The 26,957-nt window shown below is 40.5% G+C and overlaps 1 protein-coding gene across 6 annotated transcripts in view; it reads right to left on the reverse strand.

Annotated features, from left to right (window-relative positions):
* Positions 1–26,957, reverse strand: part of ASTN2 (astrotactin 2) — a 1,018,233-nt gene that overhangs the window by 550,033 nt on the left and 441,243 nt on the right. The window lies entirely within an intron of this gene.

The following is a 26,957-nucleotide window of genomic DNA, read 5'->3' on the forward strand; positions in this document are numbered from 1 at the left end:
AACTATGGTAAAGTTATTTACTTAAATGTATAGTCAAAAATTGAATTATCTCCACCTGAATGAACAGTATTTTCTCATCCATAAACCTCAACTCAAATGTCATGTCCTCCAATAAACTTTTTTTTTTAAATTGATTGAAATGCAGAGAGAGATGGAGAAAAAACAAAGGGAGCACTGTCATTCTCTGCTTCACTCCACACATGTTTGCAATGACTTGTGCAGGGCTGAGCTGGGAGAAGCCAACACTGGAAGCCAGGAAGGCAATTGAGTCTCCTACTTGACTGGCAGGAACTTAGTTACTTCAGCCATCACCTCCTGCCTCTCAGGGTCTTTACTGGAAGGAAGTTAGGGTGAGAAGTCACAGCTGGGCGTCAAATCCTGGTACTAAGATATGGGACAAGGTATCTTAACTGTTAGACTAAATACCCACTCTGTAAGAAACATTCAGCTTTTTTCCTTTTGGGCAATATTTTTGTCTAGTCTCCTGGTTTTATACATTTTTATCACCCTGACTCTTTTTTTGAGAAAAAAATATTTATTTTAAAGAGTTTGAAAAAATTATTTACTTTAAGAGTTACAGAGAAAGAGAGGGAGAGATAGAGAGAAATCTTCCATCCACCGGTATATTCCCCAAATAGCCTCAAAAGCTGGGGCTTAGCCAGGCTGAAGCCAGGAGACAGAAGCGTCATCTGGGTCTCTCACACAGATGCAGGGGCCCGAGGACTTGGGCCATCTTCTGCTGCTTTCCTTGGCACATTAACATGGAGCTGGATCAGAAGTGGAACAGCCAGGGTTCAAACCAGTGCCCATAAGGAATGCTAGCATTATAGGTGGCAGCTTAATACTGGCCCAATTGCCCTGATTTTTTTTTTTAATTAAGATCTTTTATTTATCTATTTGAGAGGTAGAGTTACAGATCGAGAGAGAGGGACAGAGAGCAAAGTCTTTCATCTGCTGGTTCACTCCCCAAATGGCTGCAGTGGCCGGAGCTGAGCTAATCTGTAGCCAGGAACAAGGAACTTCCTCCTGGCCTCTCACGTGGATGCCAAGGCCCAAGCACTTGAACCATCTTCAGTTGCTTCCCCAGAGCACTGATTGGAAGAGGAGCAGCCAGGACACAAACCAGTGACCAAATGGGATGCCAGCACCACAGGCAGAGGCTTAGCCCATATGCTACAGCGTTGGCCCCAACTGCCCTGATTTTTAAAATTGGATTTCCTCTCCTCTCCATTCCTCCCCTACTGTCTCCTCTATTATCCTATTTTCTTCTCTCCCCTCTTCTTTCCTTCTCACCCATCCATTTACCTCTGCAGCCATCTATTCGTAACTTTTCCTTTTCTGTCTGTGTCTTAGGCCTAGTTGCATGAACGCTTGCTAGCACCCTACACTGCATCATATGTATTCCCCTTGACCAAGTTAATTTCTGTTAGCCAGTGCATGTCTCGTTTCCTAGAATATCTTCAGAATTCAAAACCCCAGGGCCGGCACCGCGGCTCACTTGGCTAATCCTCCACCTGTGGCACCAGCACCCCAGGTTCTGGTCCCGGTTGGGGCTCCGGATTCTGTCCTGGTTGCTCCTCTTCCAGTCCAGCTCTCTGCTGTGGCCCAGGAAGGCAGGAAGTGCTTGGGCCCTGTACGCATATGGAAGACCAGGAGGAAGCACCTGGCTCCTGGCTTCAGATCGGCGCAGCGTGACAGCCGTAGTGGCCACTTTGGGGGTGAACCAACAGAAAAAGGAAGACCTTTCTCTCTGTCTCTCTCTCTCTGTCCAACTCTGCCTGTCAAAAAAAAAAAAAAAAAAAAAAAAAGAGAATTCAAAAGCCCAGAAGGATTTTCAGAGGCTCTCTGTCTTACCTTCTTGTTGTTAAGGATTTCTGCGGTACTGTGTAGTTCTTAAGGTAGGAAAATATTCTTTATTCAATTAGTTATTGGTTTTTCTAAGTTGTATTTGTGGAGTGTTCACAGATGCTTTACCAAAAATAGATTCCATAAAAAACAAGTTTGGGAAATACTGGGCCATCATTTAGAGCCAGTGGAGTGTGATTCTCTATGAGGGTGATATATAGACAATCATTTCCAAACTGATTCTACCCTAGGCTTGCTTGTGAAGCCATGCACAGGATTACTGTTCTGTGAAACACACCTTAGAAAATTCCTGCAGAAATTTCCCTGCCTGGCTTAGCCCATTTTCTAGATCAGAGTTTGTGCTTAACAATGTGCAATGAGTGAATAGTTAACTAACTGTTTGGGGCTCTGGTAAATTTCTCGACGATGGCTGTCAGGTTGCCTGTTTCCCCTTTTCTGGTGATACCACAAGCATGCCTGTGTTTGTGTGCTTTAATCCTACAGTGATTTTGTTTGGCCTGACCCAGGGCTTTTCAAATCATGTTGATGAAAATACATTGCTCAATGCAGACAGTTTAGAGAGTTGGAAAATTTTTGCTTTTAATTTTCCATCAAAAATTTTATTGAATTTTTTTAAATGGACACAAACTCAGAGGTCACATGCCAAAATTTAGGATACTGGGGGCATCATCACACTAATGCAGATTGCTAGGTAAATTTATTTTAGGTTGGCTTGAGAAAAAAAGCATCTGTCATCTTTGTTTCATTGCGGAGAATACTCAGACTCTGAGTCAAGGTGCTAACTCATGCTATTTGAACACCCTGTTTTTTTAGTCAAGATTTCCTTAACCTTGTGCAAACAAAACAACACATCACAGTGAACAAGATAACCAGGGTAATACAGTTCTTGCAACTATCACCCATGACTCCTCATTCCAAATGTTTGTATTCATCAAAGAATCTCACTGTTTTCATTGATGTACTCTGATGTTATACATTTGACCTTTGCAAAGCATTCTGAGTGTTGAAACATGTGCTAACTTGTTTTATATATTGCAACACTGCTTAATCTTTGTACCCCAAGCACCTAGCAAGTGCTTGGCTAACAGCCTGGGCTTCATAAATATTGGTTGAACTGAAGTGGTAGTAAGACAGAATACAGAATGAAGAATGGGTCAAGGCCGGCGCCGTGGCTCACTAGGCTAATCCTCCACCTTGTGGCGCTGGCACACCGGGTTCTAGTCCCAGTCGGGGCGCCGGATTCTGCCCCGATTGCCCCTCTTCCAGGCCAGCTCTCTGCTGTGGCCCAGGAGTGCAGTGGAGGATGGCCCAAGTCCTTGGGCCCTGCACCCCATGGGAGACCAGGATAAGCACCTGGCTCCTGCCACCAGATCAGCGCAGTGCGCCGGCCGCAGTGGCCATTTGAGGGTGAACCAATGACAAAAGGAAGACCTTTCTCTCTGTCTCTCTCTCTCACTGTCCACTCTGCCTGTCAAAAAAAAAAAAAAAAAAAAAAAAAAAGTCAAGATATCCAGAATAAGACTGTTTAAAGACCTTCCTTTCTCTGGGTATCTGCCAAGTAAGGAAAAGGCAGTCTGACAGGCAGGAATGCTCTCTGCAGTCCTCTTCCAGCATCACACCCTGGGGCTTGCACAAGTGGGAGTGCTGTACGTATATGCAGCCTAATGGACTGATTGTTGCCGGAGGTAAGTGCAACAGAGGGAAAGGGCCAAGAGCCTTGAATTTGGAGAGGAATAATTTACAAAAGGGGGAAGGGAGGGAGTCACTAATGATGTGTTAAAATGCAACAGTCCCTTCATGAAATATTCACCACTTTAAACACGTCTAATATTAAAGATTAAAAGTCCTGGGATTTGTCCTCGAGTCTCCCAGGACTGATTTATGATCTGCCACTAGCCAGAGACCTCATGATTCATAACCGGAGAGGTGAAACGGTTACTTCTGGCAAAGGGACAGGAAGCCAGGCTGGAGTGAGGAGGGCTGGGCAGGGTGGATCTTCCTTCTTCATGGAGAGGGCAAAGGCTGAGGTTCCTACCTCTCCTATCAGTGACTCTACAGAAAGAGCACAGTTCATGTCCCTGTACCTCCCCCTCTTGCTTTTTTGGGACTCCTAGTAAGGATGAGAAATGTGTTCAAAAAAAAGGATGCCACTACATTTTTCTTTGGGGTCCTTGCGTGCTTACTAAGCAAGTTTTCCCTGACTCAGAATGGATCATTAATTACCGACATTCATTACACAACAAATATGTATTTTGCAAATGCAAAGCATCTACCCTGGGGGTCCCCATAAGGCTGCTGCAAGGATAAGAAGCACGCAGAGGGAAAATCCCAGAGGTGCTGGAGGCAGACAGAACTAGATCCAATCCTCATATTCTCTCTTCCTAGTCACGTGGCCTTCAGGAAGTTACTTCACCCTTTGGTCTCAGTTTTCTCATCTATCAAATAGGAATGACAGCAAAGTTTATTAACAGAGCTGATATAAGAACAGATTGAAGCAGTGAAGGATAAAGCCCACGGCTAGAGAAACAATGAGTGTCCTGTATAGGCTCACAGATTAACTTGAGGGATACAAATAATTTCCTCCTCTCTGGGCCTCTGTCTACCCATCTGCAAAATGGAAGGTTGGAGTAGACAGCGATCAGTTCTAAGTACCATGAGCCCAATCCCTAACCTCTGCTCTCTGGACACCATTCCTTTGAGTCTCAGCTGTGGTTGCTCTCAGCAGTGGGGCTGGTGTCTCTGTTGGTGATCTCCATCAATGCCATGGCTATTGGCTGTATTGACTCCCCTCTCCTATTTTGCTAGCTCAGTTAATTCTCCATGATTTGCAACCAAGCATTTCCTTATTGCAAGATGCAAAACCTCTGGCAAGCTGACTTGAGGGTGGTTAACCCCTTCCCTGGGTGAGTTCTTTCTGTAACTCTGCCTCTACACCCTCAGGGCTGTCAGACTACCAAAGAGCAGTTCTCCAGACACATGTGCTATCATGCTGAGTGTGAATGCCTATGGTTCCCCTCTCACTACAGTGGACACTCTTTAAAGGAAGCCACTGTCCCTATCTTGCCCATCACTGCATGTCTGCACCTAATACACTGCTGGCACACATCAGGCATTCAATACACAAATGTTAAACACATGAAGGGATATATTTAACAAGAGTAAGGCCTATGCCAGTGTAGCATAGAAATCATTTTTATTTGACCATTTCCCTCACTAAACTGGGAATTTCTTATTTGCATAAACATTTTTTTTAAATATTTTTATGTATTCAAAATGCAGAGTTACAGAGGAGAAGGAAGAGGGAGGGAGGGAGGGAGGGAGGACTGGGCCAGGAAGAAGCAAGAAGCCCAGATCTTCTTCTAGTTCTCTCACATGGGTGCAGGAACCCAAGCACTTGAGGCATCTTCTGATGCTTTCCCAGGTGCATTTGCAGGGAGCTAGATCAGAAGTGGAGCAGCAGGATCTAGAATTGGTACCCAGATGGGATGCTGGCATCACAGGCAGAGGCTTAACCTGATATACCACAATGCCAGCCCCAGAAACATTTTCTTAACCATTCTGTATCCTAACAATTAGCAGTGCCTGACAAAGTTTAAGCAACTCATTTGTTGACTGAATGCATTAGTGAATACATAAATAGAATCATCATGAATTCAAGCTGAGTCCATTTAGAATAATGATGATTCTGCTGAGGACTGGAAGCAACTTCCTTACATCTATGACAGGTATTTGCCAAGGAAACAGGGAGTGTAAACATGAGCGCTGATGAAATGTCTGAAATAGAATTCTATTTCACATCAGAGCAAAAAAGGCACTTAAAGATCATCTAGTTAAAAATCCACCAGACTTGTTTTCTAGAAGGGAAAAGTGAAGTCTAGAGAGTAAAGGGATCTGACTAAATCTCTGGGCTCACCAGAATTAGGACCCAGGGCTCTTGACCACCATGTCTGTCATTTCTGCTGTGTACCACCAATCCCTCAAGCCTTCTCTAGGAATTTTTTCCTCTTCATACTCCTCTGACGTTTCTTAGTTTCCCATAATGAGGATATATTACCTTTATAAACAGCTATTGTTAAAAAAACCAGAGATGAATTTGAAATATCTCTAAGAGCATTAAAAACTCACATCCATACATTGTTAATAATGAAGACTAAGAAAAAGAGTTTAATCTCTTCATCAAAGTTGGTTCCCATAAGGGAATTCAATTAAGTAAATTTCCATCATGCTAGTTACTAGAATTCCATGTTATCAGCTACAGATGAATTGTGCTGGATTTTAAATATTCAGTCTTGTCTCTAGGTCTCATTTACCAAGTTGTCATTTTATGTTAAATGCAGTCTCACTCCAAAAATTCTGGGGTTGGAAAAAAAAGCATCCCTTGACCATGAACATCCTCAGTTTGTCTTGGGTGATGCTGTATGAAACCACTTCAGAGCAGATGCTGCCTTCCTTGGTCAGCAGATTTCCAAAATATGGGCTTTGAAATCTTCTTGTTCTGGATTCAGATCCTGGATCTGCCTCTCAAAGTTTGTATGGACTTGGTCATGTTGCTTCCTCTGTCTCTCATTTTCTTTACATGTAATGAGGCTGATACACATCTGCTGGAAAGCTGGAAAAGCACTGAGCCCAGTCCTGGGCACATTTATAATAATTGAAAATGTTAATAGCTGTTTGAATTCTTATCTTGCACCTGAGTGAGAGGGCTAATTCAGCATCTTGTTTTAGTGGAAAAGTAAGGTGCTTATGGTGAAAGATGGTCTCAAATCCAGCCTATGCCCTTTGAAAAGCCAAGGGGACACAATTGCTTCACCTGTAATTTTTGAGAAGCTTAAATGAGACAATCTTCAAAGATGGTTCCCATCTTTCTAGAACCACTGGTGACTATTGTCTTTGCCGATGGTTCCTCTGGCTGAAGAAGGTACAGCACAGACAGAGCACAGGCCGGAGGCTGCTACTTCCTCTGTGCCCGCAGCTCAGAAGTGCTCCCGGCCTGCCCATGAGAGTGCCTGGTATGAACAAAACCTTCCTTCCACACCTGCCTGGCTGAATGGCTGCCCTCCTCCCACCCTATCATCCTTGTACGATTCCATTTTCACTTGCTCCCAACTCAGTCATCACTTGTCATCACAGGCCAGGGATGCTGCCTGCTGTTCACTTTCCTATTTACTCTTCTTGTCACTGTGGCTTGGAATGACATCTCTCTGGGCCCTCAAAGAAGTAAGCGTGGCATTCATCCCTGTAGGGACTGGGCCACCATGGGCCTCTGTACCACTCTGTTGCTGGAGCCCACCTCAAGAGTAGGGTGGGGGAGGCATGAGATAGGCACACTATTCCTGATGTCTTGTTTTGTGATAGAAGCGGTGGAAGTCATTTGACATTTGTCATCAGCTATCATAACCATAACTAATACCAGGAGAAAGATACTAATATCTTTGTTGTAAAATGAGAAAACTGTAGCTCAGACTTGCCTGGCCATCCAGTCAGGTCTCCATAGCTTGCACTCTTTTATGTCACCACAAATGTCACAACAATAAATACAGCCACAAGGTTGATAATAAGAGTTGTCTTAATTTGATAATTATTGTGTGCTATATACTGAGGGTAAAGGCAGAAATAGGAATATTTGTTCCATCCATATTTAAATTATCACTCTGCTATCTTCTATAATATCACTGTAACTAAAGGTTAAGCATCACTCTTCCAGTTTCCCCTGTTCAAATGTATATACCTTATATGATGACTGTACTGGATTCACGATATCTATGTAATAAAGGGTTATTGGATTGATTTCCTACCAGCAAGCATAAGCCAAAGGATAGAACCATAACAATTTGTTGACCTTATCCAAATAATTTCTGGTATCCCTGAAAACATTGAAAGGAAGGTGTTATTGGCTTCACATAAAAATATAAAAAACTTTGGTTTGGAGAGTATCAGGTTATGAACAGAGGAGTGAACAGCCAAACCCAGCTCTCTTTGTCTCTTCCCAAGCTGGGTGATGGTTCCCTAAGAATATTTTAAGAGTGTGGAGAGGGCCACATACATGGGACATCAAGGTATGCTAGAGGAAAACTCATTATTCTATAGTAGATTGAACTATTGCTCTCCCATCTTCATTTTGCTGTAGCAGTACTATGAATTCATATCTTTACCATGACTGATTATCTTCTCTCTCCTTTACCTTCAGGTTCGAAACATGCTTTCTGTCTTGTACTCCTGACTTTTGCCATGAACAGTCCAAACTGGGCCCTATTTTTACCTTCATCTTCCAAAGTCAGAATCCCATAAGGTTTACCTATTTATTATTACTCAAATCCATCCCTTCTTATCTCTTTTTACTGTCATTGCTTTGTTCTGGTCCTTGATATTATCCACATGTGCTACTTTAAGAATCTTGTCATTAATAATGTCATTTACAAAATCTCCACCATCTGATTTGACTTGCATAAATTATCTTTTAGATGATAGATGCACTCATGTTTTCTTGTTATTTATTTATTTATTTATTTTAAGGAAGACAAATTTCATAAGTACAACTTTAGGAATATAGTAATTCTTCCCATCATACCTGCCCTCCCACCTACACTCCCACCCCTCTTCCTCCTCCTCCCTTTCCCCTTCCCAATCCTATTCTCCACTAAGATTCATTTTCAATTAATTTTATACACAGAAAAGCAACTTTATACTAAGTAAAGATTTCAACAATTTGCACACATATGCACACACACATATTACTGTTTGGGAACTAATTTTACAGTTAACTCTCATAGTACGACTCATCGAGGACAGAGGTCCTGCATGGGGAGTTAGTGCACAGTGACTTCTGTTGTTAATTTAACAATTAACACTCTTACATATGATGTCAGTGACCAGTCGAGGCTCTTGACATGAGCTGCCTAGGCTATGGAAGCCTTTTGAATCCACAGACTCTGTCAGTATTTAGACAAGGACATAAGCAAAATGGAAGTTCTCTCCTCCCTTTAGAGAAAAGTACATCTTTCTTTGATGACCACTTCTTCCCACTGGGGTCTCACCCCCAGAGATCCTTCATGTACAACACTTTTTGAAACAGTGTCTTGGCTTTCCATGCCTGAAATGCTCTCACGGGCTTTTCAGCCAGACCAGGAAGCCTTAAGGGCTGATTCTGAGGTCAGAGTGTTACTTTAAGCAATTATCATTCTATGAGTCTGGTGTTGCATCCAATATATGTAGCCATATATTCTGTTATAGCACCCAAATCACTTCATGATTGCCTCAGCCCACCTATCTAATCTTATCAATAAGTCATTCTTCTGTACCTTTCCTAATCGCTAAGACTAGGGCCACTTGAGACCACCCGAAGACATACTGAAGCTTTTTGCAGCAGGTCTGCCCTGATTCCACCCCTTGAGAAAAGTAGAGCATTGGAAAAAGATGAAGTCAAATGAAGTAGACAAATGGTTGAGAGGAAGTAGGAGACTAGGTGAAATTAGGTGGCAAAATGATTATACAGTGAAAGTAACAGATAATCTAGGCAGTTCTGAATATAAATAATGTATCAGGGAATATATTTATAATGGTGATTCATCTGAAAATCATTCTGTGTGTGTAAGCCTCAACCTTCTCATCTGTAAAATGAGGTAATATTCACAGTCTTCCAGACCTTGTTCAAGTTCCATTCTTAACACTTCTTCTAACACGCTTCTGATATTGTCTCAAGGTGAACATCTCTCTGATGACTGGGGGAGGAGAATAGGTATAGAGATTTGTGACTTTAGGAACAGAAGTTTGGGAAACAGGGAAACATGATTGTGGTGAAATAATAAGAGGATATTATGAATTGAAGAAGGCTTTTTAGAAGTCTAGTCAGCCAGTCCAGGGCAGTACCTTCCCTCCTTGGGCTTCAATTTCTCCCTGTACAGGGAGGAGGTTGGTCTTACTGGTATCTGAGAACCTCATATGAGTGTCTCAGTTGTCCTTTCCTTTCTTATATTACTGGCATGAGACATTTCAGCCTGCTTCTTCCCAAGGTATTTGAGACACACTTGCAGCCCTTCATTAACATTCATCAGCACACCTCTGAAAGCATGAAGGAAAAACATAATCAGAGGACAAAAGGTTCCACTGGCACAGGCTGGTGATCGGGTAATATAGATTAGAGTTCTTAATCAAGGCTACATGGGGACTAATTGGTGGTGTCTCAGCTTATGTGGGCAGACTATGTGAGCTGGCTGGAGTGGCTGAGAGGCCAGCAGTCAGGCCACATAAGGGCTCTGCTCCAGGATCTTGGCTGGGTTGACCTCCATTCATTGACTGCATTATCTTTCCTTCTAGCCCCCTTCTAAACTCTAAAAGGATCATACTTGATTGTGTATACATTTGTGTTTAGAAAAAAACAAGTAGGGTAGAACCCTTCCCCTCTTCAAAATTATGGCTGATAGGTTTCTTAATTCCCCTGTACCCTAACACCTGGAAAGGACACAGAATGTGGATCTTTAATATCAGGAAGGAACAGGATCCAGTAAATCAACATGGATACTTAGCACAGACATGCAAAGTGGACTCAATGGGCAAGAGGCTACCTTCCCCCTTATCTCCACCTTCCACACCAGAGATCTGCATCCTCCAAGATTCTCAGAGGAACCTGGAAGGTATGAGGAGCCAAGGGCCTCAGCCTGGAAAGGAGGAAGGGCATCCCTTGACAATCAAGGCCAATCTGAGGCTGAATCTTCCACCTGCCAGAGTATTCATGGAACATGTACATAATATAAAAACTATCATGAACTTCAAAAAAATCTTTGCACCAAAATAGTTATCTTGTAATCTCATTTCTCCCTATGAATTTCCAGAAGTATTTTCATATTATTTGCTGACTGACTGGTCTGGATCAAGTATCACATGTGGCCTCTGGGCCACAGTTTCTTTGTCAGAAAATGGACATCTTACATACAAGGTAAAGAGTATCACGAAAATGATAGAAAATGTATTGTATACAACTGCTGCATTGCTAGACATGTAGGCAGCCTTTGGTTAAATACTGGTGTTGCTAATATCACTGCTTCCAGCACTCCTGTTCCTGTTGGTACCCCTTCCAAGGCTGGACCCTCCCAGGCCATGCTTTCTCCCTGGTTTCATGCCCTGCCAAGGAGCTGTAGCTCCCCTCCCTGGCTACCTGCTGTGCTAGCTCCTCCCTTTCTCCTCTACAGGGTCATGTCCCATATCTTGTTCATAATTTACACCTTCAGTTCTGTCACCATTTCCAGCACAGTTTCTCTGAGCATAGGACTGTCTACTGCTCCTGGAGAAGAAATAGTTTCCAGAGGGAACAGCAAGGTGCAAAGGCAGGTCTCAGTCAAATGGGAAATGGGAAATTTGGTTCACTGGATCATTGGGTACAATGGACACACAGCCATGAAACTTAATGAGCACTGAGAAATCCTGCTCTGATTTTGTATATATGAGGTGGCTCCTGAAAACCACTATAGCCGATCTACAAAAACAGGTCATTCTCAGATGCTAAACCCAAGAAATGTGTGTTTAGAGAGGCAATTTAAAGCAGAGATTGAGACAAGCAGTAGAGTCAGAATAGGATTAAAACTGGCTCTATGACTGCGAAATTTCCCGTCTCCAATCAGCACTAGCTCCCTCCTTCCTATGGTAATCATTCCTGCACTTCTCATTGGACAGCACAAAGAATGCTCAATTCCTAGTATTGGTTCCATAAATATCTATTTTGGCTATGGTTATGACTAGGGATATGGTGGCACTAATACTTCTGACTATGGCTTTTATTCCAGACCCTTTGGTTGTCACCTGCATAGAGGGGAAGGCTAATTTATGCTCATGGAACTTGCTAAGTATGATGTGTTAAATCTACATTTTTTTCCTTTAATCCACTGATCTACACTGTGAAGCAGGTGCTAACATCCCAGTTTTACAGATGAGGAAACTGTAGCCCCCAAGGGTTAACTGACTTGATCTCAGTTTACACAGCAAGAAAGCAACAGGGTCAGTTGTCAAACCCAGGTCTACCTGATTCAGAAGTCACAGCTCCCCACTGCCAGACTATGCAAAATGAAAGCCTTCAGCATAACTCTGTGTTTCACCAAAATGACCCACCTTGGTGAGCCTGCTGACCTTTGCCCACACCTCTACTGGAGCTAAAAAGAGTAACAGATGAGATGGAGCAGTGAGGTTGGCCACGCCATGGAAGCCTCAAGCTGTTTTCCCATAAGTTGCTGGGTGGCCTTAGTTAAGCCATTGTATCTGTAGGAGCTTCATTATTCTAACCTTAACGATAGGGAACATAAGCCCTGTCCTTCCTTATTCACGAGGATGCTGTGAGGATAAAATATGTAGCTGAAGCAATTGGAACACATGATGATTAATAATGCAGTCGTTCCCCGCCTGAACAAAACCTGAAACAGCAAAGTAAAATATACAAAACAAATTAAGCCAAGGGTAATTATTCATTTTGCAAAAGGGTTCTTCACTCCACAAAAGAGACTCATTGATGTTTTATTCCCCCTCAAGCATCAGTTATCTATGGAAGTTGAAAATCAAATTCCATTTATACAACCAAAGGAAAAGACTGATGATTTTGCAGAGTGCACTCTGAGTACAATGTGCCTAACCTATCTGTCCTGCCCCCTGCCACCAACGCCAGAAGACAAGGGGGTCAGAACAGGGTGAGCTCTTTGCCTTTACCTAGACAGAAAATGAGGCAACCTGTGGATGGCAAGTGGCGTCTGCTCTGCTTCAGAGGGGTCCTTTTCTCAGAGCCATCTCAGCCTCAGGTGCTGGCAGATGGTCAGGGTCATAACCGGCTTTCCCAGAAAACCAGAGATTTGTGCTTTTCAATGCCTTCCATCTGGACTATGAAGCTATGTGACATAACCTGCACACTCCACTGATCCCAGCTAATTTTCACTTTGCTCATCTCCTTCTTGATTATGACTACACTCACAATCATGGTCGGCTTGCTCCTCCTCCTTATCGCTCTTCTGCTTTATGGCTCTCTCCCTCCATCTCTGCCTCTCTCTCTCTTTTTTTTTTTTCAATATTTGGGTCTTTATCACTGGCTCATTGTCTCTGCTTCTCTCCTTCTTTTTCCCTCTGCCTGTTTCTTTGTTCCTTACTATCTGGGTATCTTTCTTTGATACCAGTCTGCAGTGAGAGGAACTGAAATCTGGACTCAGAGAAGCAAGAGTTACCCCACCCCATGCAACCTTAATTTCCTCCTCCACAAATTAAGAGACAGAACGTACAGTTTGTCTACCTCAAAGCTCTGCTCCATGTTTAGGTTCAATAAGATACAGCATATAATGTGTCTACAATAAAGAAGACAGTCATTTCCTGATAATTTCATCTCAACTTCCTTTCTTCATTTTCTAGATTTCTCTCATTTTTCTTCTCTTCCCTTCCCTTCTTTCCAATGCAGCCACCTATACCATAGTCTCTGGCTCTGGTCCCTGGTTTCTACCCACTTTCCTGCAATAATTTAATTGCAGAACAGCACAGGTCCCCATTACAAAGGCTCACATTCTTTCGCAAAACATTTTTACGGCACATTTCCTGGTCTATGATGGAGCATCATTGTGAATCATTCAAATGAAGCAACACATTCCCAAATATCTGCACCTGGCTTCACTCAGGAGCCAGCCTTTACTGCTAGGTCTGTTTCTAGCTGTTTGAGAGGCTGCAAACAGCTATGAACACCTTGTAGGGTGAGGCTACTGACCTCCAGGACTAGGATGGATAATTTGAAGGGAAACTGCTGGTGGAATCAGCATAAATCCACCGCCATACTCTCCACTCCTGTTATTGGATAGAAACTCAAACCCCAATAGTGAAGTTTTAATAGGCCATTTAACAGGGCTGACACTGTGGCATAGTAGGTTTAGCCTACTTATGCCTATAGTGCCAGCATCCCCTATGTATGCCCGTTTGAGTTCTGGCTGCTCAACTTCTGATCCACCTCTCTGCTGACGGCTTGGGAAAGCAGCAGAAGATGGTCCAAGCGCTTGTGCCCCCTGCACCTGCATGGGAGACCTGGAAGATGCTCCTGGCTCCTGGCTTCAGAATGGCTCAATTCTGGCTGTTGTGGCCATTTAGAGAGTGAACCAGTGGATGGAAGCCCCCCACTCTCTCTCCTTCTCTCTGTAACTCTGCCTCTCAAATAAATACATAATAAATCTTTAAAAAAAAAAGACCATTTAACACAGCAATCAAAATGGCAAAACAGACACAGACACATACACACACACACACACACACATCCTCATACTCAGAGGTCTTTAATCATCCACACTGAAACATAAACTGTCTTCAGTAGAAAGAGAACAGTATGGTGCAATGGGCAGACTCCCTATAGATGATATTACATAAATTGATCCAAATTTTCAAAAGTTGGATCAGTATGAAATATCTACATTTTATGAGCTGTTGTGCAATACTTTAACCAACACACACAGCATATACCAATCATACTGTGCAATTAGCCCTACCATTCCCTTGGAGCCATCTCTTCAGTAAGTAGTGTGTTTTTCGTGGCTTCCTGGAGGCCGCTTCTGGGCAGAAATCTATCATCACGCCTTCCATTCCATCATGACCAAGTTTTTTGTGGGTTAAGCATAACAACACTAGGGATTCTTTTGGTTCCCAGTTCAGTAATTCCCCTTTGTTTCACCTCATTTGGGGCTTAGAATGTAGTCAGTACTTCTCACTGATTATAATCATCACAATAATCTAGCAAAGAATGATACTTTCCCCTCTTATTAAAGAGAACAGAAAATTAAGACTTGGGGGAAAATGATTGATTTACTCAAAGCCACACAAGTAGTCAAGGGTGGAGTCAAGATGTTCACTAGGGTCTGTCTGGCTTCAATACATAAACGCTTTACATTTGCCTCCCAAACCAAAACAAAGACCAACAATAACACAGTTCCCTTAAGAACAACTGGAGGGTAGTGGCAGTGCTTCTTTTCAGTGTTTGGCTTGATGACTGACCCTATCCCTGGCGCCCAGCCAATGACTACAAAACAAAGAGTCATGAAGCAGAAAGGGGACTTGCAGCAGGTATGCTGCACTGAAACACTTTGTACCTACTGAATTAATATTTAATTACTAGTATCTTGTGGTTATTATTGGCAGTATTTTTCTTAGTGTTGTATACAATATTGGTACCTAGATGTATGTTTCTCCTAGTTTAGCTAAAATGTGATTGTATCTTCCTCATAGGGTTATTGAGAGGCTAATTGTTATTTTATATATATATATATGCATATTCATATAATATGAAGTCCTTGGATATGATCACATGTCCAAGATAAGCCCAGAAACGTATCGCTAGAAGCCAATACCACTTTGATATGTTGTAAAGACCATGCAACAGTGATGGTTCAGGTTGCAGCTGGGGATCAAAATCCCTTAGGATGTAGATGAAATATTTTGACTGTTTAAGATGTTCTCAAGAGGTAGGGAAATCAAGCTTTGACACAGCAATCAGGTGAATTATGCTTTGCTATTTTCTTACTAAGCTACCAAGTAATATCTCCCTGAACCTTCACCTCACCAGCTGTAGAGGACAGGGGTTGGATTTTTTCATCTGCAGGTGTCCTTTTATTCTTTGATTCCCCAGACTGCGGGAAAGCCTTTATAGGCTTCTCAGGAGGAGTGTTAGAGAGGCACCACTCTTAATACTTTCCCTCTCTAAATTTAAGGGGCATCCACAATTGTCCAAGTACAGAATTTCCACCCAAGGACTGCCTCCTTAAGTAGGCCTCTGGCTCCCAGTTGCCTCACTCTGCTCCAGGCCCACTTGACTTCTTTGTCAGCAGAGCTCTATTAGGCTCTCACGTCCATAACATACTTGCTTCAGTGTCTACCTTCTCCCCCCAGTTCTAGGCCATTGGTGTCATCTTCTCTAGTCCTATCTGGAGCACACACACATGTGTAAGACACAGCAAATGCACACCCCAATTCTGACGCAAAGCATGCCACTGGTTTATTAGAAGCTCTATGGTTCAGAGACAGCAGCTTCTTTTGTCACTAGATGCAGAAGTGAGCACAGGCTTAGCAAAAATTTGGTATTCCCTAAGTAATAGCAATGAAAGAAATGCAATGTCTGGATTTCAAATACTTCCTTCCACCCCCACTGCTATCTGTTTCAGTAAAGGTGCTAGAGTGGTACTCTTAAACTAGAAGATCATGTCACCCACCTGCTCAGATTCTACTAGTGGCTCTCACTGCTTTCAGGGTGAACACTAGTGCCCTTACAATAATGCACAAGGCCATTAACAGACCCTGGGCCTCTGACTCCACCTCCTAATGTCTTCCTGGTACTTAGTGCAGCCCAGCACATTCTGCTCCATAATCTTTCTTGAATATGCAAACTCAATGCCTTCTCAGAGCCTGTGCACTGGCTGTTCCTATGCCTGGGTCATGCTTTCTCCAGATATCCATGAAGGGTACTTGTACCTTTTCAATGAGGCCTTAAATTTGAAATCAGTTTTGCCCTCTATTTTCACAGCCCTCTCTTCCTGCAGCCTTAACCTCATCATCATCACTACCACCATCATCATCTCCTTTTACATGTGATAAATTTATTTGTTACTACACATATACATATATTTTAACTCTCAGCCCCCTGCTTACACTAGAATGTGAGTCCCACGATGGCAGAAAATTTTATCTGTTTTGTACATTCTGTCAGAGCTTCATATTCTGCTTAAGCTAGGTCCTTTGATAAATATCTGTTGAATGTCACTTGAACAAATAAATGAATGAATGAATGAGCAATACCGAAACCAGCTCTTCACCTGGGAGGCCAAAACATTAAATCCTGTCTCTAAGCATTAACATACGCATACACACACATATACACAGGCACACACATACACTATATATGTATATATATTATGTATATGGTATATATACTATATATATATATATCATAAATATTTTAGGTTCTGTAAGACTACGCAATTCTGTTGTTATAACACAAAAACAATCACAGACAATATGTTAACCAGTGAACATGGCTGTGTTTGATAAAAATAAAAACATCAGTTGGCCTGCGGACTACAGTTGGTGACTCCTGTACCAAACTAAATTCTTTTTTTTGACAGGCAGAGTTAGACAGTGAGAGAGAGAGACAGAGAGAAATGTCTTCCTTCCGTTGGTTTACCCCACAAATGGCTGCTACAGCTGGCGCGCTGCACCGATCCAAAGCCAGGAACCAGGTGCTTCCTCCTGGTCTCCCATGCTGGTGCAGGGCCCAAGCACTTGGACCATCTATACTGCCTTCCCAGGCCACAGCAGAGAGCTGGACTGGAAGAGGAGCAACCGGGACAGAACCAGCACCCCAACCGGGACTAGAACCTGGAGTGCCGGCATTGCAGGCGGAGGATTAGCCTAGTGAGCCGCGGCACCGGTCCACCAAACTAAATTCTGTTAGGTCAGCTAGTGGGTCAGGATGTGCTTCCTGCTGAATCTCAGTACACAGCACAATACCTGGCGCATTGCTGTCACTCAGTAGTATTCTGAGTGAAATGAAATAGATGTGAACTGTAGTTCCACATACCTTGCTGCTGCAGCATCTAATTAACTTGCTGCAACATGGAAATGCTCTGTATCTATGCCCTCCAATATGGGAACAATCAGCCAAATGCATCTATGGAGTTTTTGAAATATGGTGAGTACAAGGGATTGAATTTTAAATTTTATTTCATTTTAATCAATTTATGTTTTAATTTAAATGACCACATATGGCTGGCTGCTACTCTGTTGGACAGAGAACTCTACCAGAATCACTCTTTTGTTCATGGTCCAACTTTAGTTGCCCCTCCACAGGCCCCAGGATGCCCTTCCTGACTGCTAAGGTACACAGCAACTGTCATTTTCTCTAAGATCCTCCAATGATTATTTCACTGAATCCATGTTCTGGCCTCAGCTATGATAGCTAATGTTTGTTGAACCTTGTGTAAAATGCTAATGTCCTAAGTGCTTAAAATGCTTTATCTATTCATAAAGTGAAATCCTTTTTATTTACCCTCCACGTTTTTGCCATGTTGATATTCTTGCACCATTTTATGTTGAGAAAAACAGATGTGTAGGAGGGACCAGAAAAGTGTCCAAAGTTGTGTAGCTCTGAAGTGGAGGTGCAGGGATTTGGATCTAAAGTGTATATGTGCCACAACATACCTACTAGGTGTAGGACTTGTGTTGGTCCCTGTTTCCTGTGCAAATATGCTGTCTACCCATGAAGAGATCCAGATATTCTTATTCTATATTCTCCAAAGCCAGAGCTGAGCACAGCACTGGCTTTCTTTTGTATTTATTTTTAGTAGTTTATTCTTTGCATTCATTATACTCCAGGCCATTTTATACTTATTACCTGCTACACCCATTAAAACTACATAATTCTCCCAAAGACTTTACTGTAGTACTTTTTTGTAAGTGTAACATATTCAGGATAATAATTGCTTTTTAAAAATTAGCAGATAAGTATTTTGTTTTATATATTTTTGTTTGTTATCAAAACATAATGAGCATTGATTTTCAATAAGCATTTTTATTATAAAAATTTCAGAGCTAGAAAGCGTTCACAAAAATATAGTATAAATTCCCCTTGCACTAGGAACATAGAAATGGAGGCCCAGAGAGATTAAATGATTTATCAAAGGTCCCACCATGAGTAAAATGCTAAATGAAGAGTGAAGCCCATGGAATTTGTATCCAAATCCAGTATTTCATCTTTCATGCACTCATTCCAGCCTTCATTATTAAACACCAATAGCAGCTAGGCAAGGGGCCAGGTTTGGAGATAAAATAGGGAATCATACAGGTTCAATCCTTGCCTTTATACAGCATACAATCTCACAGATAGCAAGTCACTGAACACAGACCCACACAAATGAACACATAACAGACTGTTGTTCTGCATTGATAATGGTGTTTAAGAGGATGCACTCTGAACCCAGATTTCCAGGATATAAACCTAGACTCCACTATTTCCTAAATGACTTTAGGAATATTCATTTACTATTTATGATTTAGTCTCCTCATCTATAAAACTGTGGTAATAATACAACATTACATTCATTTAAGACACATAACTTTCCACATTTTAATATCACTGAAATGAAGACTTATCAAATAATTATTAATATCTTATTGGTTATTATTGGAAGCATTCTTTTCTTAGTGGTACAGAAAATACTGGTACATGGATTTAACTTTCTTCTAGTTTAGTTAAAATATGATTGAATCTCCCCTATAGGGTTATTAAGAGATTAAATGTGATAATATATAAGAAGCCCTTTGAAGAGTGCCTGGCATGTAGTTAGAACTATGTAAATGTGCATTATTATTATAATTTACTCTACAGGAAAAAAAATTGAGAGCACTAAAGGAACATAAGACACAGGAGGAATAATGTAGAGGAGGAAGTTACTTCCTTCAGAAGTGACACTTAAGCTGAGGGGTAAGTAGAAGTGAACTGACTGACAAATGGGGCTTAAAAGGAGAAGGGGATGGGGAGCAGACTATTCCCTGCAGAGGGAGCAGCACCTGTGCAGGCCCTATCACACTGGCCACCAGAAACGACTCACCATAAACAAGTAGAGAACACTTTATGACATGGCTTTTGTATCCTAATAACACTCCCAAGTCCACCTATGCTTGTACCACCATCATATTTGTCCAAACTTTTGTTTGTTAATAAACCATTTATTATAAGATTCTATGAACATATGTTGAAGATTAGGATTTATTTTTAAAATAGATTACATATACCATTTTTAGAGGCCCACTGTACTTTTTTAAAACCATAGTTGGTGGATAAAATTAAATATAGTCACTGATTTAAATGTCAGATTATGATAACAAAATCTGCTCTTAAAAGCAGAGCACTTCCCTCCTTTTCTGGTACTTGCACTCCAGAGATTATCATCAGACATAGAAAAGACTGTCTTCTTCCTATTTGCAACTTCGCAATACGAGATTTTAGATCCCTTGCAAACCTCTTTATTTCAAGTTCAGAAGCAAAGGTTACCTTTGACTTTCAGGGGCATTGGCTAGATCCCAGTAAGGACATGTTTTCACAATCTCTTGTAATACATTCTAGCCTTGTACTTCTCAATTTTTGAAGAGTCAGACCTATTGTTCGCTATTGCTGCTTTTCTGAAATTTTATGACCTCATCTTTAACACAGACTGTCCTTTTTAGAAAGATCTCAACCCTCTTCCACAACATAATATTTTATAACACATTTAAACCAAATTTAGCTAGTGTACCAAACAAAGATATAAACTAGTTTCTATGAACTCATAAATGCTACCATAGTCCAGCCTCTCTATTCTCCATTTTACCTTATCCACAATTTAACATTATTATTTCAAGCCATTTTTTATGTAAATTCTTTGCCCAAAGGATTCATGCCTGCCTTTGAGACTTCTCTGTAAATGCCCATCAAAAGGGGAGTGCTGGAATCTCTCTCTCATCTCAATGGTGAGCAGACTCTCTTACAAGTGGACTTGTCAAACAGTAACTAGTCATTCAGTCTGGGTCCAAATCCCAATAGCGTTATTTGTTAAATACAGTGCCCCGTGAATATCAATAAAGTATCTGAGGACAGAGTCTCTTATATGAAAAATGGAAGCAATTATTTTTACCCATAAGTATTGTCATAAAGATCAAGATAATTATATAAAGTCCTAGCATGGTACTTAGTAAACAGTAAATGCAAACTAAATTGTAGATGATGTTACTGTCACTTTGGCATTCATATACTTACTGATATTTCACCAAAACTCATATTTCTACTCTGAGTTATGAGCCACGTGAACAACATGTTGTCTAACATCCTCATCTGCTATAGATGGATAATGAAGCTGCATCAAATGGATGAATATAATGACAGAGATAGGATTTTATGACTAACTGATCTACTTTGCAGAACATAGACAGTAACACCTTGGTTGGCAGTTAATTGCTTCCATGACTTTTTTTGGAAATGATTTTTCAAAATTTGATTCCATTATCTTTTATGTCAGAATAACTAAGTATACAGTTCATTAATTGATACTTAGTTTGGATAAATTTTGCTTAATTTGGGTTCTAATAAAGTTTATCACCAATGAATGGTGCCATGAAGAGCATTATGGGTTCTAAAGATCACAGAGACACAATTCATGAATGATTCCCCTAAAGAGGCTGACTGGATAGTAGTATAGTTACATAAGGACTGATTCTGAGAAGATTAGTGGTGCCCAGCTCAGAGAAATTGACTTTCAGAAGAGAAATAGCTGTCCTAGGAACTGTATTTAGAGAAAAATGAAGACTCAAATATACAAAAATCAGAGCTGAAAAGGAGACATAACAACTGACACCATGGAAATACAAAGAATAACGAGAGATTATGATAGTGCAGCATAAAGATAACCTAAAAGAAAAAGGTAAAATCCTGAACACATGCACCTTACCAAGATTGAGTTAAAGAGATAGAACATCTAAAAGAACCAATAATAAATAATAGATTGGATCTGTAATTAAAAAAAAAAGTCTCCCATCAAAAAAATCTCAGGAATCAATAGGTTCACTACTGAATCCTATAAAATACTTAAAGAATGAATACCAATGCTTTTAAAGTCATTGCAAATGATTTGATGATATCTGGTCAAAGATTTAGGTCTTCGATCCATTTTGAGTAGATTTTGTATAAGGTATAAAGTGGGGGTCTGGTTTCACACTTCTGTATGTGGAGATCCAGTCTCCCCAGCACCATTTGTTAGAGAGAGTCCTTGCTCCACAGATTGATTTTTAGCTCCTTTATCAAAGATATGTTGGTTGTAGAAGAATGGATTGATTTCTGGAGTTTCTGTTCCATTCCATTGGTCTACACATCTGTTTTTGTGCCACTACTGGGCTGTTTTGATTATAACTGCCCTACAGTATGTCTTGAAATCAGGTCTTGTGATGCCTCCACCTTTGCTTTTGTTGTATAAGATTGCTTTAGCTATTCAAGGTCTCTTGTGTTTCCTTATGAACTTTAGCATCAACTTTTCTACATCTGTGAAGGATGTCATTGGTATTTTCATTGAGAACACACTGAATCTGTAAATTGCTTTTGGTAGTATAAACATTATGTTAATTCTTCCAATTCATGAACATGGAAGATTTTTCCATTTTTAATGTCTTCTTCTATTTCTTTAGTGTTTTGTAATTTTCATCATAGAAATCTTTGAAATTCTTGGTTAAATTTATTATGAGGTATGTGATTCTTTTTGGAGCTATTGTGAATCAGACCGATTTTTTAAAAAGATTTATTTATTGGCTGGTGCCGCAGCTCAATAGGATAATCCTCCACCTGTGGCACCAGCACACCAGGTTCTAGTCCTGGTCGGGACACTGGATTCTTTCCCGGTTGTCCCTCTTCCAGGCCAGCTCTCTGCTGTGGCCAGGGAGTACAGTGGAGGATGGTCCAAATGCTTGGGCCCTGCACCCCATGGAAGACCAGGAGAAGCACCTGGCTCCTGGCTTCGGATCAGTGTGGTGCACCGGCTGCAGCGTGCTGGCAGTAGCGGCCATTGGAGGGTGAACCAACAGAAAAAGGAAGAAGGAAGACCTTTCTCTCTGTCTCTCTCTCTCACTGTCCACTTACCTGTCAAAAAAAAAAAAAAAGATTTATTTATTTATTTACTTGAAAGGCAGAGGCAGGGAGAGAGAGAGAGGTCTTCCATCTGCTTATACACTCCCCAGATGGCCACAATGGCCAGAGCTGTGCTGGTCCAAAGCCAGGAGCCAGGAGCTCCTCGTGGGACTCCCATGCAAATGCAGTGGGGGACTCCGCATGCCTTCTCAGGTCACAGTAGAGAGCTGGATTGGAAATGGTTCAGCCGGGACTTAAAACAGTACCCATATGGGATGCTGGCACTGCAGGAGGCAGCTTTACCCATTATGCCACAGTGCCAGCCCCAGGGACTGATCTTAAAAGTTCTTTCTCAGCCATCACATTGTCTATACATACAAAGGCTATTGATGAAGTGAAGAGGCAATTGACAGAATGGGAGAAAATATTTGCAAACTATGCAACTGATAAAGGGTTAACATCCAGAATCTATAAAGAGCTCAAGAAATTCAACAACAACAAAACAAATAATCCAGTTAAGAAATGAACAAAGGACTTGAACAGGCATTTTTCAAGAGAGGAAATTCAAATGACAAACAGACACTTGAGAAAATGCTGAGGATCACTAGCAATCAGGGAAATGCAAATCAAAACCATAATGAGGTTTCACTTCACTCCAGTTAGAATGGCTCTCATATAGAAATCAACAAATGACAAATGCTAGTGAGTATGTGGGGTAAAAGGTACCCTGGTCCAGTGCTGGTGTAAATGTAAACTGGTGCAACCACTGTGGAAGACTCGGAAGTCTGAATATTGACCTACATAATGATCCAGCCATCCCACTTCTGGGAACTTACCTAAACAAAAAGAAATCAGTGTATGAAAGAGTTATCTGTAATCCCATGTTCATTACAGAATAATTCACAATAGCTAAGATATGGAATCAACGCAGATGTCCATCAACTTTTGACTGGGTAAAGAAATTATGGTATATATACATTATGGAGTACTACTTAGATGTGAAAAAAAAATGAAATCCTGCCTTTTCCAAAAAAAAATAGTCACAACTGTAAACCATGAAATTTAGTGAAATAAGCCAGTCCCTAAAAGACAGATATCATGTTTTCTTTGATCTGAGGTAACTAATAGAGTACCTGAGATGTAATGTATTGGAGTGAAATAGACATTTTGAGAATCTATGATTGTTTACAGTCCTTGTCTCTTCCACTGAGGAACAGTGTTTTGTTTGATTTGTTTCTCTTCATACTCTTTGTTGAACTCTTTTACTTAGAGTGAGGTTAACTATACAATCATTAACCATACTGAAAGCAGATCATTGTAAAAATTAAGAGTGGGAATCCTAGAGAGAGGGGAAGGAAGATTTGTAGTGCGGGTGGGAGGGAGGGTTGGGAGGAAATGCTACTATGTTCCTAAAAATGTATATATGAACTATATGAAACCTGCATAACTTAAATAAAAACTTTAAAAAATTAAAAATCATTCCAAAAAAACAGAATAGTTGGAAATTATTACAAACTCCTACAAGGTCAGTATTGCAGTTTTTTCAAAACCACACAAGGGCACAACAACAAAAAGAAAGCTACACATCAGTGTCCTTGATGAACATTATTTATCAAACACATAGTTACCTCAGAGTGCTGGTTGCATCATGGGAGCTATCCATGGTGCTAATATCAGAATCTTACATCTAATCCATTGACCAAGTCTTTACCTTTTCATTTTGAGATAAAGCAAAAAATAATACAAGCAAAGAATAAGCCTTCCCAAAACTTATATTAGTACTTATTAGTCTTTCTTCTCTGGTCTGGTAAAATGGTGGCTCTCTTTTAGGCTTATTTGATCGTACTTCTTCACTCCACATTACCCAACTTGAACGTTTGCTATGCTACCTAGAATCCCCAATGTTCCCATCTCCTTCAAAGCATAGATTTTTTTTTGTTTCTGTGAATTCTTGGACTTTACAACTTCATAAGTCCTTGTGTTCCTTTAAACTTTAATAACACAGAACTCAGTAAGTAATAGAAACAATCTATTAACATTAGAAATATTTAGTACACTATAAGACAGTTATATGACATAACTACATACACTGTATTCAAATTTCACATCCTATTACAAATGAAAAGTGGCTGCTGGAGACACGAAAATAAACTGAATATGATGGCTGAACATGACTGAAGTTCATATCAATTCTGAAAAGAAAATTCAATTTGCTATAAATGCCATTTACAAATTGTTTCAATCATACTTACGCTCTAAGTTATTAGTGCTTAAAAGGTCATAGACACATGAATTTTGAGCTGGAAAATATCTTGGGAATTATTTAGGGCTTTAATTTCTATCTTGCCACTAATTTACTGAGTGACATTGGATAACTTGCTTAGCCTTTGTGGTACTCAGTCCCCTCATTCGATCAGACTAGATGATGTCAAGGGACCTCTCTTAAACTAAAAGTGTGTTCCTACTCATTGCTTTGTTGAAAAGAAAGACTATGAAGTTCACAGTGTGTGACATCCTGAAGGTCAAACGGCAAATTTGTGGTAAAGCTGTCACTGGGACCATGAGTTTGTGATTGTTTTCATTGTATAAGGACTAAAGGAGAGGCTAGAAGAGTATGTAGTTTAAGTTTCTCTACCAGATAGTCAGCTTCCAGAAGGCAGAGAGACCATAGTTTATTTTCAACTCATATAACCTAATACAGTTGTACATTGCTGGACTAACTATGTCATGACATATTTATTGAATTAATCAGTGAAGACAAAATTGACTGAATAACTGATTCTAAAATGAAAGTAAGCAATTTGTATTGAAAGTCTACCATATATTAGGGAATGAACTAAGTGCAATTTTAATTTTTCATCTCATCTTTGCAAGCACTCTGAAAATAGGAATTACTCTCTCTATTTTATAGCTATAAAAAAAGAGGTTCAAATATATTAAGTGACTTTCCCAAAGACCTAGCAAACAGAGAAGCAAGAATTTGTACTAGCTTTGCCATTATGAAAAGAATATTACAAATTGTACTCTGGATATCCAAATACTTGAATGAATAAATAAATATTTGAAAGAATAGGTCTGTGGCTAAATTAAATAGTGTTCTGTGGTTATTTGCCACATGTGATTGGGGCCAATAACATCAAAGTTTTTTTGTACAGAACTTTTTAAAAAAGCTGTTTCACAGTAAGATATTATCCATATGATGTTCCTAAAAGTCTAAGCCTGATCATTTGATCAGTTTGGTGTTGAAATTTATAGGAGTATCACAAGTAATCCTTGAGTGATCACTTTCCACTTTCAGCAAATTGAGTAGTAATGGTAGTCTTCTCTGCAAGAGAGCATAATTTCACTCTGAGAATATTTTCAGGCCACCACTAAATCTTCCTTTACTTAATTGGTTTGTTCTCATCCTATCTAGCACTGTGCTGGTAAGTATTTAATGACTGCTTTCTTTTCTTTTTTTTTTTTTTTTTCAGAGCACATAGTTTAACTTTAATAGCATTTTTTTCATTTTTTCATGTTTAATTTTCATTTTTATTTATTTTTTTTAACTTTTATTTAATGAATATAAATTTCCAAAGTACAGCTTATGGAGTACAATGGCTTCCCCGCCCATAATGTCCCTCCCACCCACAACCCTCCCCTTTCCCGCTCCCTCTCCCCTTCCATTCACATCAAGATTCATTTTCGATTCTCTTTATATACAGAAGATCAGTTTAGCATACATTAGGTAAAGATTTCAACAGTTTGCTCCCACACAGAAACATAAAGTGAAAAATACTGCTTGAGTACTCGTTATAGAATTAAATCTCAATGTACAGCACAGTAAGGACAGAGATCCTACATGAGAAGTAAGTGCACAGTGACTCCTGTTGTTGACTTAACAAATTGACACTCTTGTTTATGGCGTCAGTAATCACCCTAGGCTTTTGTCATGAGCTGCCAAGGCTATGGAAGCCCCCTGAGTTCACCGACTCTGATCATATTTAGACAAGGCCATGGTCAAAGTGGAAGTTCTCTCCTCCCTTCAGAGAAAGGTACCTCCTTCTTTGAAGACCTGTTCTTTCCACTGGGATGTCACTCGTGGAGATCTTTCATTTAGGTTTTTTTTTTTTCCCCCAGAGTGTCTTGGCTTTCCATGCCTGAAATACTCTGATGGGCTTTTCAGCCAGATCTGTGTGCCTTAAGGGCTGATTCTGAGGCCAGAGTGCTGTTTAGGACATCTGCCATTCTATGGGTCTGCTGTGTATCTCACTTCCCATGTTGGATCGTTCTCTCCCTTTTTTATTCTATCAGCTAGTATTTTCAGACACTATTCTTGTTTATGTGATCCCTTTGGTTCTTAGTCCTATCATTATGATCAATTGTGAACAGAAATTGATCTCTGGGACTAGTGAGATGGCATTGGTACATGCCACCTTGATGGGATTGAATTGGAATCCCCTGGTATGTTTCTAACTCTACC

The sequence above is a fragment of the Oryctolagus cuniculus genome, chromosome 1 (assembly GCF_051225735.1).
Source record: "Oryctolagus cuniculus isolate XC-2025 breed Fujian yellow rabbit chromosome 1, ASM5122573v1, whole genome shotgun sequence".
In the NCBI taxonomy this organism is placed as follows: Eukaryota; Metazoa; Chordata; class Mammalia; order Lagomorpha; family Leporidae; genus Oryctolagus; species Oryctolagus cuniculus.